This window comes from Homarus americanus, unplaced genomic scaffold (assembly GCF_018991925.1).
Source record: "Homarus americanus isolate GMGI-L3 unplaced genomic scaffold, GMGI_Hamer_2.0 scaffold37032, whole genome shotgun sequence".
NCBI classification, from domain to species: Eukaryota; Metazoa; Arthropoda; class Malacostraca; order Decapoda; family Nephropidae; genus Homarus; species Homarus americanus.
In genome coordinates, this window is record NW_024731852.1 from 4,604,788 (window position 1) to 4,622,281 (window position 17,494).

Below are 17,494 nucleotides of genomic sequence, written 5' to 3' on the forward strand. Positions count from 1 at the left end.
TGAGAGAAATGTAAGTGTTCGTGGCCGTGAGGTATGTAGGGTCACGTGCGTCATTCCTTTATGCCTCTTAACTTGGGATGACCTGTGACTGACCTATGTCCAACGTTGACCAATACTGTTTAATGCCGATCGACCGCTGTGGTGAACCAACTGTGATGTTTCAGTAAAGATGGGATCAAGATTGTGGACGCTAGTTTGTGTGCAGATAGACTTTGACGTTCCTGAAACCGAACCGATCAAGTTTGGGTTATCATCTTTGTTATATAAAGACTTGCTTAGGGTGTGTCTCCATCACTCTCTCCCTTAAATAATTTTAGATATACATTCACATTTAGTTTGTCTTTGGTAACTTATTTCTTTCAAGTATTATGATATTGGGTGTAGGATGAGTGACTGTGGGTGAGGGAGGGTGATGAGCAGGTTGGCTCGAGGGTCTGAGGTGAACTTGACCCGGTCTGGGCGGCGCCAAGGGCCACCTCTAACTGGCCGGCTAGCTGCCATGTGGGCGGCAGGGCCCTGTAACACTTCACTGCTGTGGGAGCTACCAGGTGGGCAACGCGACTCTGCTGCTTCAAATTGTTCTGAGGGACAATATAATTTTGTTTCAACACTTGTTACAAAGGATGACCCATCGTGAAACTGGGTACTCGTGTAGGGTTGAAACATTGTAATGGCATCTGGTAGCGGTGGGAGAAATAGGGATCTGAGTGAGTGGTGATAAGTATGTGTGAGCGCCTGAGGTGAGTGGTGGAGCAGATGGGAGCAACGCTGGTATAACATCCTTGCTGTGCCTTTGTTGCATATTGACAGGTAGACGTGAGGGAGATGTCTGCGCGCGCGAACACACACACACACACACAGCTGCTCTGGTATCCCTATGGTAAAAATTCACATTATTACTCTGTACTTCCTGAGGTCCTCGCATTATTGAAGGTACAGTTACAAATATATTTACCGTACGTTGAAATCGCAGTACACGCACCATCGTGTACTGATTCCTAACAGCCGCGGAACCGCTTCATACACTCACCATTTACGTCACAGGTTTATGATCATGTCCCACTCACCATGCCAGGGTCTGCCTCACCTATAGATGTTTACCTGCGCCAAGTTTAACTGGCTGGGTGTTGAGGTAATATTTCATCTCTCAGGTGGAGTGTTGAGGTAATATTTCATCTCTGGTGGAGTGTTGAGGTAATATTTCATCTCTGGTGGAGTGTTGAGGTAATATTTCATCTCTGGTGGAGTGTTGAGGTAATATTTCATCTCTGGTGGAGTGTTGAGGTAATATTTCATCGCTGGTGGAGTGTTGAGGTAATATTTCATCTCTGGTGGAGTGTTGAGGTAATATTTCATCTCTCAGGTGGATTGTTGAGGCAATATTTCATCTCTGGTGGAGTGTTGAGGCAATATTTCATCTCTGGTGGAGTGTTGAGGTAATATTTCATCTCTGGTGGAGTGTTGAGGTAATATTTCATCTCTGGTGGAGTGTTGAGGTAATATTTCATCTCTCAGGTGGATTGTTGAGGCAATATTTCATCGCTGGTGGAGTGTTGAGGCAATATTTCATCTCTGGTGGAGTGTTGAGGTAATATTTCATCTCTCAGTGGATTGTTGAGGCAATATTTCATCGCTGGTGGAGTGTTGAGGCAATATTTCATCTCTGGTGGAGTGTTGAGGTAATATTTCTTTTTTCAGGTGGAGTGTTGAGGTAATATTTCCCTCATAATATTAGGGTATTATTTTTTCTTAAGTTTTTAGGTATTAATTTCCCCTCTGAAATCTTGAGACAGTATTTATCTGGGTGAGTGTTGTGTAATACTTCAAGCAGGGGATTGTTATAGTGTAATTTTTTTCACTGGGAGGAGTGTTCGTGTGTATTACTTTCCCCAAAGTGATTATTATGGTGTAATACTTTCCCCAGAGTGATTATTATGGTGTAATACTTCCCCCAGGGGAATTATTATGGTGTAATACTTTCCTCATGGGAATTGTTATGGTGTAATACTTTCCCTGGGGGACTCGTGGTGTAATACTATCCCCAGGGGGATTGTTATGGTGTAATTCTTTCCCCAGGGGGACACTTATGGTGTAATACTTTCCTCATGGGAATTGTTATGGTGTAATACTTTCCCTGGGGGATTCTCGTGGTGTAATACTATCCCCAGGGGGATTGTTATGGTGTAATTCTTTCCCCAGTGGGACACTTATGGTGTAATACTTTCCCAAGGAGGATTGCTATGGTGTAATACTTCCCCAGGGGGACTGTTATGGTGTAATACTTTCCCCAGGGGAATTGTCATGGTGTAATACTTTCCCAGGGGGATTGCTATGGTGTAATACTTTTCTCGGGATTGCTATGGTGTACTACTTTCCCCAGAGTGATTATTATGGTGTAATACTTTCCCCAGGAGGATTATTATGGTGTAATACTTTCCCCAGGGGGATTATTATGGTGTAATACTTTCCCCAGGGGGATTATTATGGTGTAACACTTTCCCCAGGGGGATTATTATGGTGTAACACTTTCCCCAGGGGGATTACTATGGTGTAACACTTTCCCCAGGGGGATTACTATGGTGTAACACTTTCCCCAGGGGGATTATGGTTTCGTAATAGTTTTTGTTTTGTGATTCTTTTGTTAAAGTAATTATTGTCGTGCTATAATTTTCCTCGGGGTATCACATTATAATAGTTCCCCCGGGAGGAGTAAGCGGGACAGGTTTTAGTTTGGTGTGACCCACCCAGCCTCGCTCACCACCTACCATATCCGAAATCAATAACGAGGCTGAGTCGTATCCCAACACCCACCACTCTTATGTCTCCTCCAACGAGAGAAAATAATTTAGTGTTGAATGTTATGTTACCTTGTATGATAACGTATGTGTGACGTTGTTGGATAATGCTTGGCCTCGCGATGTAGTAACACGGTCGATGATGAATTCTTGGTTGGGCAGCCTCTAAGATAACTTTTGTTCCATTATATCAAGCTAATAAAGAGTGCTGCTGTGGGCAAAAGAAATAACCATTGTCTAACAGTTTATAATGTGCGCAAACTTTTCCCATATGTAATTTTGCTATCAAATTCGCGAATTATTATTTTTAACAATTAATTGAGAAACAAAAGTTAAATTTTGTTTGGACGACGATGTGTTGAATTAAAAAACCGGCGAGTAGAATTATAACGTTTGTTTGTTCAGTACACTATACTAGTACCTACCCACGACCCCAGTGGAGGATGTAGGGGTGGGAGTTAAGTATTAGCATCATGGAGAAGAGATTTATAATTATATTACAGGAATGGAAGAGACAGTAGGGCGTGGTGTATGTATAAGAGGATTTAGTTGGGGTGTGGGACTAGATGGCGCCGCCCCTCCCACACTGGATCTAGCCCTCTACACGTGCAACATCTGCGGATGACCCACCGGTCTCCTATCTGCCTCGTGCACCGATGCGACAAGCTTGTTTTCTTGAATTGTTACAAAATACTGTTCCACTTGCTTCATTAGTTATTAGTGTAAAACAAACCGAAGACGATCTGGATATACATTACATGGAAGTGGATTCCTCGTTCAAAATGATATGAATTGCCGTAAAGCAGGTGGTGGTTTGTCCTGAAAGGTTTTAAACCTGAGATATTACTGAATAATGTGTGTGTGTGTGGAACACGTTGTCCCGCGCCTGTACCGGCACAGAGTATTGTTGGGGCATTATTGGAAAACCCTATTTTTTATTTGATTTATTACTTAAATAACACTGGCGAGATACACAAAACTGCTAAGGTACGGAAATTATCCTTCCAACACCTTCCACACCTGACATACGCTCAGCTCAAAAGGACTTTCTAAGGTTAAGTAAGGTTAATCATAATTTCAGGAGGTCGTTATCTTTCTCTATGAATAGCTAGGTTGACTTTATGAGATTAAGTCACGGTAGATTATGTAGGCAGCTTGACTGATGGTAAATGTGTCCTTGGAGCTTGTATCATCACACCCTGTCCTTATTATGTGGCGCTATAATGTGCCCTTGGAGAAGTAGTCCGGTAATTATGTTCCGGGATGGGTTTTTTCTCGAAATTTGTTTAGATTTATATTAAACTTGAAGGCTACAGGACTTAGGTATCTCAGTGATCTATGTAAAGATAATAATATTATCCCTTTGTTATAAATTTTAATTTCAGTGCAGTATACCCAGGTTCCATTGTTAGCTATCCAGCACTCGGTAAAGTGTAATGTAGTCCTAGAGTTGCTGTATATAAGGTTGGGTTACGATGCCCTTGATAATTCCGTGAGAGGCGTTGGCCTGTTTAATGCGAGGAGGATGTCGAGGGCCTGGGAGGGCCAGTGTTCCTGCTGCTGCTGCCTATGTAATGTCATGGAGTGTTGGAGGTCTCACATACCTCTCACACCACCACCACCAGGCTGGAGGTTACACAAGCCCGCCTGCCCTCCCGCCCGCCGCCTTGCTGGGACCCCGCCCTTATTAGGTCCTGCCACTACCACACTCCCACCTCGTGAAAATGGTTCTGAACGCTGTAGGGGGATGGAAGGAAAATTTATGTTGTGTTTCAGACAATGCTGGGCTGTAGATAGTGTGGGAAGGACAGTGGTTTTTAATAATAATTATGATTTAATTTGTTAAGAAATGTTTTTGGGATGCAGCGTACTGTTGTTATGACGTGATGTTGAAGTCTTGTTTCTGTGGGTTTTTTTTCTTTTTCTTACGTATTATTTACCTTCTTGGTCACTGTGTAAAGCCGAGAATAGACGTGCAAAGTGTGTTTTCTGCCGTTGATTATATTTTCTTGTTTCAGGTAATGTTGATGCAGTTGTCCGTGCAGTATTGGAAACAAATGCATATTTCAGATAAGGTAAATAAATTCGGTGTAACTTTATATCTCTGAATCTTCCCAAAAGTCCCGCGTCCTCTCTGAAGGACCTTGGGATTTGCTAGATTAATCATTCAGTTCCTTTCCACACATACAAGTTACTTTAGGTCTTGTATTTATATAGTAAACACGGTGTAGTAGTTAAGTAAACGCGTGGCCTGGGGTCCATTGTAAGAAATACGTTTTGAGCAAATTATGTGATCACAAGCATTTATCAACTTATTATGGGGGTAAGAGTGATGGGTGGTGGACACGTGGGGTAACTATGAGTGGGGAATGATGGACACATGGGGAGGGGGTGAGGGATAGTGGGCATGTGGGGTGGGAGTGATGGGTGGTGGGCACATGGGGAGGGGGTGAGGAATGATGGACACATGGGGAGGGAGTGAAGGGTGGTGGACACATGGGGTGGGAGTGAGGGATGGTGGACACATGGGGAGGGAGTGAAGGGTGGTGGACACATGGGGTGGGAGTGAAGGGTGGTGGACACATGGGGTGTGGTGGTCGGTGCGGTCCACAGACAAGCAGGACTTGTTGAGAAGGTTCACCCCAGGGCAGTGTGAGTCATCTTCACCACGGGCCTGCCTACCTCCACCCACACCCTCCCTCCCAGTCCTCGTCCGTCCGCCTGGCCACCCACACGTCCACCAGGCCGCCAACACGTCCAAGCCTCCACCACAGCCACCACCATTATCCTTAATCTAGAGACAGACAGCCAAACAGATCCTTAAGAGATACAGACACTGAAAAAGATTATTGTGACTGAGTGAACCACCTTTTTTTTTTTGTCCCATGACCCACTTCCTCGGACCTTTCTTTATTAGTCCTGATTTAGATTTAGATTGCCCCGGAGGGGGCTAGTTTATTGGGCACCCCTTACATCCTGTGGAAGGTGAAGCGCAGAAGCGTTTACAGTGCCCATCTGGGAAGCATGCTAAGTTCATGCTTGCCTTTATGACTCATGCATTAAGAGCGTAAAAGCCTGAAGGGTCATGGGTTTTGTCAGCAAGTTACATAAAGTGACCTGAGGCATTTGATTTTTTAGATTTTTTTTTAGATTGCCCCGGAGGGGGCTAGTTTATTGGGCACCCCTTACATCCTGTGCAAGGTGAAGCGCAGAAGCGTTTATAGTGCCCATTTGGGAAGCATGCTAAGTTCATGCTTGCCTTTATGACTTCTGCATTAAGGGGTGTGTGGGTCAAAAGATCAAAGGTCAAGGTCACACATTTTATAAAGGCACCACCCAACCTGAGTTGGCACTGTGCTCGAGTGCAGTAGTTATGGTATATTTGCTTTGTTGTGGTCTTACATTCTGGGGGACATTAGTGTGTGGTACACTGATAATATTGTCTTACTACAGCTGTTTACAGAGTAATGTATTAATTGGTCTACATGTACAAGATAGTAGGAACTCTTTACTGCAGAACAGTTATGAGTATCAGAAGAAAACTAGTTTGTCAGTATTACATATTATCATATTTGAAGAATATTGTGTACTGTATTTAGAAAAAAAGGTTTTGAAACATTTGTTGATATAATTCTTTAATTTTAAATGGTGAAACAAAAACACTTTCCTTGCCGAGAAAAGATTTTCTTGTAGAAAGTTAAATAAAAGTTTGAAATTAAGAACTTTTCTGGAGCTAAGAAATGTAATTGTGTTGAAAATGTAGGAGCTATAGTTTTTATAACCAACACCTTTCCGCATTGTAACTGTTAGATGTATATAAAAAAATAATGATAACCGCTTGTTTATGAGCACTGAGATAAAGTTAAATAATAATGTAAAAAAGTAGAGAGTATTTTAGAGGGAGAATGATGTCCCAAGCGCACCACATTGATCTGTGACGGCCGTGATCTTGGTGATGTAGTATGCAAAAAAAAAATCAAGATAAAAAACAAAGCTCATATTACACATAACAGTTCTTCTGCTCTCTGATTGCGTGAACATTAGTGCCAGTCCATTAGTTGTTGCTGGGCAGCCTTTACAAAGTCCGTTGACGGATGAGGCAGTAACATTGTCCCTTGGGTTACCACGTGGGGGTATCCATGTCTTGAGAATCCAACGCTTGTGTGTGAACAGTTGAGATTAAGTAATGGTAAATGTGAAGCTGTATATTTGCAGGAGGGGATTGTGGTTAGATAATAATAATAATAATTAATAATAATAATGATAATAATAATAATAATAATAATAATAATAATAATAATAATAATAATAATAATTAATAATTAACGGTTTATTGAAAGAGCTTGGCAGCCAGAGGGCTGAAAATATACAGTTACATATTTGGGGAATGGGTTTCGAATTACAAATAATATACAAATAACATAAGTGATATAAATATGATATATAATAACTAGATGGGGAAAAGCTCAAACTACAGTGCATTTCAACATAGTGACAGTGCAAGGAGTAGTGTTTACTGGGAGTGAATACACTGGTCTATTACAAGTTATTGATAATTTTTACAATGGTTGGGACTGGGCTGTTCTTATAGCGATCAGTTCGTGCACGTATGGGCTGGATGCGGTTGTGGTGTGTGTGTGTGCGTGTGCGTGCGTGCGTGCATGCGTGCGTGCGTGCGTGCGTGCGTGTGAATTTGTGAGATGGTTGGATTAGTGGTACACGTGTGTAAAGGGAGAGGTTGGTTGAGTTTGTGATTGTTTGGGATATCGTGGTTGTGAATGGGTAAAGGGATGGATGCCTGTTAGTATATGTTTGTGTGGTGTGAGTTACTGGATGTCGGGTGATTTATCTGCACATGCGCCTCTTAGATACGAACACAGAGAGAGAGAGAGAGAGAGAGAGAGAGAGAGAGAGAGAGAGAGATTATCTTTATTTGATGGTCTGGTGATGCATTTGGCAGTGGTCCAGGGTGTTACTGGTATTGGAAGGGCACAGTGACACACACCATATTTACTGCTCCACGCCGCTCACCTCTGATGCCAATCCTGGATTATCCAGGCTGCCGCTGGGTAAAGTGAAAAATAGCGGCCAATATCGTATATAAATTACACTCAGACTTGCCTTAGATAGTTTCACTTGGCATCATTGGGACAAAACAAGCTTTCTGAATATGTATCCGGACCCAGGGCATGGATTTTCAAAGGGTTATTATTTCAAATTTGTCCTCCCCCCCCCCCTACTCCTCCCTCCCTCCACCCACCAGGTGGTGTGAGAATTGATCCTCCTGTCACAATTCAGTCACGACAAAATGATCGCGGCCAAAAGGACGTTGAAATTGTTGCACTGGTCACTAACAAGTGCTTTATATTATTTGTGTAAGGATTGGTAGAAAATCATTGAACGAATATTTGAAAATTTGGACATTGGCTGAGTGACTGGGTGGGTGGTTGGCTATGATGAGCAGGTGTTTAAGATATTGACATGAGATGAAGATCATGGAAAGAGGCGGTTACATGGAAACAAATGGTCGTCGACAGTGTGTTCATGCAACCACGAATAAATATCACGTGTACACTTGTGCACATAAATACACGTAGAATGAGAAAACACCGACAGATTCCTTATCTCAGAGTGTACTTTATGTAACAAGTAGAACATCACTTATGATTAAAAATACTTTTCCCCGAGACACCAATAAACTGTTAATTAAATAGCGTCGTCGGGTCTTAATAGGTCGTGTCCGGCGCTAATAAAAATTATAAATTTTACTGTAATTTTTTTGTTAAGCCTCAAGCCAGGGGAACAAGAACCCCGCTGAGACACCTCCCAGCCACCACGATTTAACGCTGAGCTTGTGAAGTTAACCTTGTCCCACTGTAACTAAAACTTATCCTCTTGTTCCTGGCTGCTACTCTGTCAGTGAGCCAAAGGTCACTGAAATTGAGGCATGTGTTTTTGAGATATGTTGTAGTTTATACAGACGAACTCTTTAAAGTACAGGTAGGCATATATACACATCTACGCGGGAGCAAAGCAATTCCAAGAGGTTAAATGTGAGTCGTGGTCAGCTGTTATTGAGGTGGCCACCCAGTTTGCCGTCCACCTCCCCTCCTCGTGTACCCACTCCTTTCCTCACTCGTATATCCACCAAGAGAAAGAATGAGGGAGGTAGCTGAGTAAGTGAAAAGCTATAAGGAGAGAGAAAAGAGAAGAGGAGTGACAGATAGAAAAGAAAATTTAGAAGAATTGAAATCACTGATAAGAAAATTTTTCAAGTTTAAATAAATCTTTTTCTCGTGGATTTTGGTAATAGGATCCGTGTTGTGTGCCAGTTTGCAGACACTCGAGAAACTGAAGTAAATGGGCCGTGATCCAGTAAAAGCTTGGTGAGTTAAGGTATTGGAGATGATAGATGTTGAAAGGTGCATCTTGAGAGTGGGTTTAAGTTGAGCTGTTGGAAATATGTGTTTGTGTTTGTATCTCTGTGTCACTGTCTATATTTCTTTCTCTCGCATTTATGAGTGCGTGTGTGTGTGAGAGAGAAATCGTGTATGAGTTGAGAGGCTCACTTCCCACGTTGGTGGCAAGCTGGATGGTGGCACACCCATGGTACGCACTTCGACGCCCGTGTTGACGTCCCACACGATCTACCCTCGCCGCCACTTGCCTAGAGTCAGGGTTATCTAAGGCTCGTATGATAAATTTTTCTTGTCATCTGAAAATGTTACAATGCTGCTAATTGGCTCACGTAAGCTGTATTACAAAGATGACGTCCTCCGCCCCTAACTGCTACGAAACCCACTTTACTGTAGTATGGTACAGTACAATAACTCATCTAAGCAAGTGTGTGGTCTCCCTTAGCACATGGTGACACCTGCACAGTCTGAGTTTAGGAAACACATTCTCACTTGCCAGAGTACAAGACACACCAGTCCCCCAATGTACTTTATGGTTTAGTAATTGCTGTGAGCACTAGCGGGGTCCGTGTGACGCTTACTGTCAACTGTGATTCACTGTTTACGAACATCAGGTTCTATCCAACACAATAACCTGCTTCATCATGTAATTGCTTGGGAAACTTGGCTACACACACACACACACACACACTGACCTGGTGGGAAGCTGAAATGACTCCCTTTAAACTACTTTATAGTACAGTACAGTAGTAACCAGCTTGCAGATTCAGATTCGCGTACTTATACAAAAAAATATTTAGAAGTAACAGGACAGGTATGGTTATAGGTTTAGATACAAACACAAATGACTATCAGGGACATAGTAGAGTATGATGATGTAATGTGTTGGTTGACGTTCTCTTGGCAGGTCATTATCAACGCTGAGTAGCAACATATAAAGTCGCGACCACTTTACGGAGCTTGATCATAAAATATAAGAGTTATGATTAACCATGAGTGTTATCGAGAGCTGACAGGTGCTCTGAAGGGACCGCTTAATGTAACTTATTAGGCTGTAAAGATGGTATGTACTGTGTACATGTGGGTGTGGTGTGGTGTGTGGGTCAGCTGGCGCGATGATCAGGGCGGCGTGGCAGTACCAAGCGACTTAGGTCTTGGTATTGCCTTCAGGGTAGTGTCTGGTGATATGGCCTGTCATTCTAGTGTTGGCAAAGCCTGGGAGTCTTACAGTGGCTCTGACTGTGCTGAAGGGACAAGGGGTCATTGTAACTTTCCTGCGTCTTGAAATAATACAGCGGCTTGTACCGATTCTGATGAAACTGAGCAGAGAGAATCGGTTTGATTTTAAAGGAAGTAAGGTCATAGGTCAAGGTCAGATTTGTATAAGACTGATACCAGCTTAAACTCTAGACGGTTGGAGATTGTACCTTTAATTATCATATTTTTAGCTGTAATTTGTCTCGTAGGAGTCAGCGTTATTTTAGTGACTTTGAAGAGTGGATTTTTTTCTTCAGCTTCGGGTCTGGCAGGTGTAAAATTATTGAGATTTTTCCGACTTATGAGTTTCGGAATACAGATCCTAGGAATTCAGCAATAATGTAAAGATTGTTAACTTTTGGGTATTTTCTAAAATAGTCTTTTAATTCTGTATAGCGCTCCTTTATATATAGGCAGGGAGATTGTCTTTTTACACAGAGGTTTTACAAGTAGGCGTTAATTCTGACAGCTGATAATGAACACTGGAGTTAAAGGAGATAAAGGTATGGCGATAATAAAGTTTATCTTGGGGAGTTACTGTGTGTGTGTGTGTGTGTGTGTGTGTGTTGGCGAGGTAGACGACTGATGAATACTGAGAACCGGTGGTGAGGACTGGTGGTCAGCCTCCACGTCTGGTATGTTTAAGGGCGTTACTCATACCCTGCCCGCCCACATCCTCTCTCTTACTGCCTTCTGCCCTCCTCGGCTTGGCCCAGGTTGTTCCTTCAGTCCTCGACGTTGCATTGTTGTCTACTTCATGCATTACAACACTGACGAGGATTAAATTTAGTTATCTGGTTAAGTATGATAATTTAGGTTTCACGTGTCCAGATATAAGGATACTGATAGGTGAGAGATATTACTGCTTGGTAACTCATTGTTGTAGGATAATGAAGACCAGATAGAGTGTCTGGGCGATGCTGCTCTATTCATTTGCCTTCTTGAAATTAAATTATGAAATTTCGTAAAATGAATTCAAGAATATTTTTTTTTGCCTTACAACTTTGTGGGCTTTAACTGCTGACCCAAGATCTTTTTAGCGATAATTGTGTTGCCACGTCCGTTCTTTGTCCGTCTCACTAGAGCTGTTGTTCCTTGTTACTAATTTAGCTTTTCAGTTTTATGGGATGTACCCAGATTTGGTGTTGTGCCTTGTATCAGTTACTTAATAGGTGTAAGCAGTGTTCAATGTTGTCATCATTATTAAGCATTAATTTTGACCCAGTGTGTGTGTGGGGGGGGGGGGTGCTTATGTTTTGCGTGTGGTTGTGTGTCCGTGAATGCGCTTTTGTTTTTATTTGTGCGTGGATGTGCGTGCAAGCAAGGGTGTGGTGAAAGTGCGTGCGTGCGTGCGTGCGTGCGTGCGTGCGTGCGTGCATGCATGCGAGTGTGGTCATGTGTTGTGGCTCTCATGCGGTCGCTGGTGGTGTGGGCTGTCCTGGTCTCACTGTTCCCTCGTGTCAAGAGTTCCTCCCGTGTTCCCAGAGTTCCCCCTCACTTCAGCACTGTAGGTTATTACAAACTTACTAACAGTGTAGTGATGTTTAACTGTCTTAGGTGTAGGTATAGTTGTGGACACATTTAACATTCTCTAGCATCGTTTTTCTAGTCATGTAGGTTAATGAGTAATGGAATTTTAACTTAACCATTATTCTGATTTTTTTCTTTATATTGTGATTTATTTTTATTTTATCCTGACATTGTATACTGAAAAGCAACGTTCTGTATATTATTTTACGGCACTATTTCATTAATACTGTCACCGCATAGGAACTTGTCGGTGGAACTAAGAGGAAACCAGTGGTATCATTTTCGGGTACCACATTATAATACCAGAACAAAGAGAACAAACCGTTGACTTATGTGTGTACAACCTTCACATTTTCGACCCAGAACTAAGAAAAAAAGCTCCTGGTTGTTATCTGTGAAGTGGAGTCGTGCAACCACAGGGTCCTAATTACTGACCCGTTTCTCTCGCCTTAATTGGTCTTAACGAGGACAATTCTTGTGCAGATAAACAAACCCGAAGCTTTATGTCCCGGTAGCTTAGGGTGATTAACGTATCGATGGTCGAGGTAGTTAAGGAATAACTACACGTGGTGATTACTCTTTATTATGAGTCCCGGTAGCTAACTCTAAAGTGTCCCAGTACAGTAACAGACTACAGTAATTAACATTCTGCCCCGGTAGGTGAAGTTAAATTTAAACACATGGTCTTGCTAACGGAGGGTAATTAGTATTTCTCATGATCTGGTCACGGAGATGATTAAATATGTGTACGAGTAATCGAGGCTAATTAAAATGATCTCATAGAATTTACAGACTATAGTTGTAGGTTTCACTACTGTCAGCAGCTTGGTACCATAAAAGCTTGGCGATGGGAGACAGGCTGACGTGAGGGGGTGAATGTAGTACGTACCATACAAAACAAGTCAGTCCAGTCCTGTGGTTTCTTCCTGTGTGACCATAGAGTGGGAGCCATGCCAGACTCATCCTTGTATGTCTTCTGCCATCACTGACACTGAGACGAGTTTTTGTGATAAAGGACCTTTAAGCTTTTTAGAAACACGACCACTGTCTCGATAGCTGGTAATGACTCCTTGATGTGATGGGTGGAGGTGATGGTTAGCCTGGCATCAACGAGTCAGGATGAGCTTTATCATTGTATGTTGCTAAATCTTGAATGAGAATAATTTTTGTGGATGTTCAGGATAGTCATGGAATAACTATTTTCTGATATTTTTGTTTGTGTTTTTATGCTTGAAGATAATTTGCATTATAAACATTATTAAAATATCACTGTCTTATTTATAGTTGAAGGGAGTATTACCAACAATAATGGACGACATCATTAGTTATCTTACTTATCTGGTTGTTGTCCGTCACATGGTCCAGACAGATGAAGCGCATCCCTAATACATTTAACAAATTTACATAAAACTATCATTCCAAAAACTATGCGCCGTAGCATAAGAACTTTGAAATTGGTGTTGGCGGCTGAAGTTAGAAATATAGAGCAATGGTACTGGAAATGTTGGCATACATGGAAGGTTCAGTAGACGTTTACTTGTAACGAAGGAAATTATAAGATGGAGTAACAGTGCAGAGGAAACATATACTGTACGAAACAAATAATAGGTTTGAAGATTAAGGTAATATAGTATTACGCCATGTTTGGGGGGTTGATATGAGCGACAGGTGACCATGACAGAACCGGTGTTATCTGGACTGATCAGCCTACCTATTGGCCGAGGATCCCCATGAATGTGGCACAGCAGCAACATATATGGAGGTTTATGATTAGGGAGCGTTCTGAGTCACTACTTCTGGCTCAGAGCGAGGTGGCCTAGTGCAGTGATAACCAAGATGAAATATAATAATACTGTAATTTAAAAGTTGTATGGTCAATAGTTTATATATATATATATATATATATATACACAGCTGGTACACCATTATGCATCATTTGTCAGTGTCCAGACGAGTGACTCAACACTGGTGAGTGACATTATGAGGACGAGCACTTTTCTAGATGAAACTGACCAGGTTACACCTTATTTTATCACACTGCTCTACACTACACGAGACTCAGTGGCGAGTGAGCCGGTGAGGACGAGTAGAACAGTGGGTGTTCATGTTTTGGGTTGGCTTGTGTTCGGGTCATTTAGCCTGGGCGCTGGTGGCTAATGGACCTTGCTCACGGAAGAAACAGTCGTTCCTGGAGAGTATAAAGACAGGGAAAGAAAAAAAAGGCACCAGCAAGGAAGGCATTAGTCGTGTCTTAGTCTTCGCCATTGTGATGGTCTTTATCCTCACTAACCATTAGTGTCATCAGGGGAATTTCATCGTTGTCGTTAATGTCTTCAACACTTTTGTCATAAGAATATCGGAATATCGGCAGAATCATCTTTACTATTATCATAAACAGTCTACATCGTCATCATCATACCAGTATCAGCAGTTTTCGCATCATCATCATCTATGGTATAAGTAGCACTACATCATCATCGTCATTGTATTACCACCAATATTATTATCACATGGTAGTCATCAGCATCAATCCTCCTCCTCCTCAGTATTTTGAGTACCAACCATGGTGACCTACGAGGTATATCACCTGGCTGAACCAAAAAAATAAATTACCAAATATAATCCCGTAAGAAAACCTTGTTTGATCATGTCATCAAAGGGTAAACCAAAAAGTTACCCACGAGTTTGATCACAGAAATTAAACGCCACCTCTTTGTTGACACGGAAAAAAAAATTCTCTACATTTAATGATGGGGAGGGGCTGTCGTGGGTGGGTGGCATAACAGGTTTCTCGACCTTGTCTCTCCTGGGGTCGTCGTCATCGTCCGCCTTTATAAATTAATTATTAATGTTCAAAAGTCTAGTCGGGGTTTTGTTTGGGGGTGTTAATAAGGACATGTCTATAACAGGAGAGAAATATAGCACTAGGGATTTTATGTTATTACAATCACCCTATTAATAGTTGCCTTTAATAAGAATCGTTAACTAGACTTCATCCATTATAAATTGTATTAAGAACAGTATTAACACTCATATTGTCTTCATTTGTTTATGTTGCCTTTAAATTAGTCGTTTATTATATAATGTGTTCTTAGTAAAGTACCAGAGCCTTTATCTATTAAATCACTTTTATATATGACTAGAAGAGTATATCATTGTTTTGTATGAGCCGACTAGCCGTGTGACAATCTCTCCCGGAGTACTGTAGGTGGCCGCATGCTGTTCATTATAAAGTGTTAATATTTGGGGTGTGGGGAAGTGGCAGTGTTCGGATGGTGGTTGTTGCCGCCCAGGGAATACCTAATGTGTGGCGGCGTGGTGGTCAGCATGCCAAGTATCCTGCCTCCTCCTGCTACTTACCCCTCCATGGGACACTTATTTTTGGGGGGCTCACCACCAACCATCATGCTACTGCCTTTCCTTCGTCACCACCACCATCATGCTACTGCCTCTCCTTCGTCACCACCACCACCATGCTACTGCCTCTCCTCCTTCGCAACCACCACCATCATGCTACTGCCTCTCCTTCGTCACCACCACCATCATGCTACTGCCTCTCCTTCGTCACCACCACCATCATGCTACTGTCTCTCCTCCTTCGCCACCACCACCATCATGCTACTGTCTCTCCTCCTTCGCCACCACCACCATCATGCTACTGCCTCTCCTTCGTCACCACCACCATCATGCTACTGCCTCTCCTTCGTCACCACCACCACCATGCTACTGTCTCCTCCTGCCACCACCACCATCATGCTACTGCCTCCTTCGTCACCACCACCATCATGCTACTGTCTCTCCTCCTTCGCAACCACCACCATCATGCTACTGTCTCTCCCTCCTCACCACCACCATCATGCTACTGTCTCTCCTCCTTCGCCACCACCACCATCATGCTACTGTCTCCTCCTTCGTCACCACCACCATCATGCTACTGTCCTCCTTCGCCACCACCACCATCTACCCTCCTCCTTCGTCACACCACCATCATGCTACTGTCTCCTCCTTCGCCACCACCACCATCATGCTACTGTTTCTCCTCCTTCGCCACCACCACCATCATGCTACTGTTTCTCCTCCTTCGCCACCACCACCATCATGCTACTGTCTCTCCTCCTTCGTCACCACCACCATCATGCTACTGTCTCTCCTCCTTCGTCACCACCACTCTTTTCTCTCCACCGCCAATACCACTGCTGATACTGGCACCTCTCCTTCACCACAACTGCTACCTCTCAAGCGCCAGCACCACTACTGCTACTGTTGCCTCTCATCCGCCACCACTCTGCATGGATGTTGGTGTAGCCGAGTATGGTGTGCCGGTGGGTCGCCGCTCCTGGCTATTTATTATGGCAGGTGGTGGTGTTTCCACGTGTACACTTGTGCCATTATTGTCTACCCTGGGAGGCGCCACACCTAAATTATTGTTTTGTACGGTTTTTCTTCCCCCTCTTACCACAAAACACAGCTGAAGATCTTTTTTTTTTTATGTCTACTGATCGTGATTGAAGCTATGTGAAGAATTATTTTGGTTCATAAAAATCATCTGCCTTTAAGGAATTTAATTAAAAGTACATTCAGTGTATCTATAGTAATATCAATTGGACGGAAGATAATTTTTTGTATTTGATTTTATTCGTCATGCAAGTCATTCCTTAATGGAAATACTGTGTCAAGAGAATCCTCCTCCTCCTCCTCCTCTCCAACACCAACCAGGAATCACAGGTCCTATAGTTTAACATGACCGAGGCTTTTAGATTTCGTTTATTTTATGGGGTGACTTGTACAGAGATACAATATGATGTTCCTAGCAGATCAGAGCAGATTTTTTTTTTATTATCTTTCAAATGGACTGGGAATTAACGATACATAGAACCTCAACACTTAAGGCTGCTTGTCATAATGTTCCCCCAGCTGGTCCTTGAAGTAAGCACCCTGATAAACCATAGAATACTGTACAATAATTCTGTTACGCTACTCTGCGGATTATTCTAGCTTCTTTTCCCTTTATGTGGACCGTGCTCCTAATGAGACCCAATTGTAAACGGACCCACACCTAAACTGCCCCATTCCCAGTGGACCCCAAGCCAAAGGGTGCCGTGGCGAACTTGTAATGCACGCACTTCCACTTGTTTCGATGTTAGGGATTTCTGGGGTAAATGCTTGTACACATGTCTCACTTGTTCCAATTTATACTATTATCCTTTGTAGCTAATGGCAAAACGTGTCAAGTTTATAAGGGTGTCGGACAATTTATCCCCCCCGGCGAAAATTTTGTTTGTCCATGCATTCATTCGTCTCTCTCCGCCCGTCTGTCCGAGTAGTGAACGCGTTACCGAGAACAAATTGAGCTAGATCCGACCCTTTGACATATTGCTGTGTTACGTGTGATCAGCAATTTAAGCTATTGGGTTCTGTTACCATAGATATACCAAAGACTAAACTCATCTCCTAGAATTATGACTTATTAATACCTTTACAGGTAAATTTTGTTTT

The 17,494-nt window shown here is 42.6% G+C and overlaps 1 protein-coding gene across 1 annotated transcript in view; it reads left to right on the forward strand.

The window, feature by feature from the left end:
• The first annotated feature begins 4,846 nt into the window (after positions 1 to 4,846).
• Positions 4,847 to 17,494, forward strand: part of LOC121867957 (F-actin-monooxygenase Mical-like) — a 151,250-nt gene continuing 138,602 nt past the window's right edge. The window contains exon 1 of the mRNA XM_042368122.1: positions 4,847 to 4,870. The gene's annotated coding sequence lies outside the window, so the exon portion shown is untranslated. The remainder of the gene's footprint in view (positions 4,871 to 17,494) is intronic.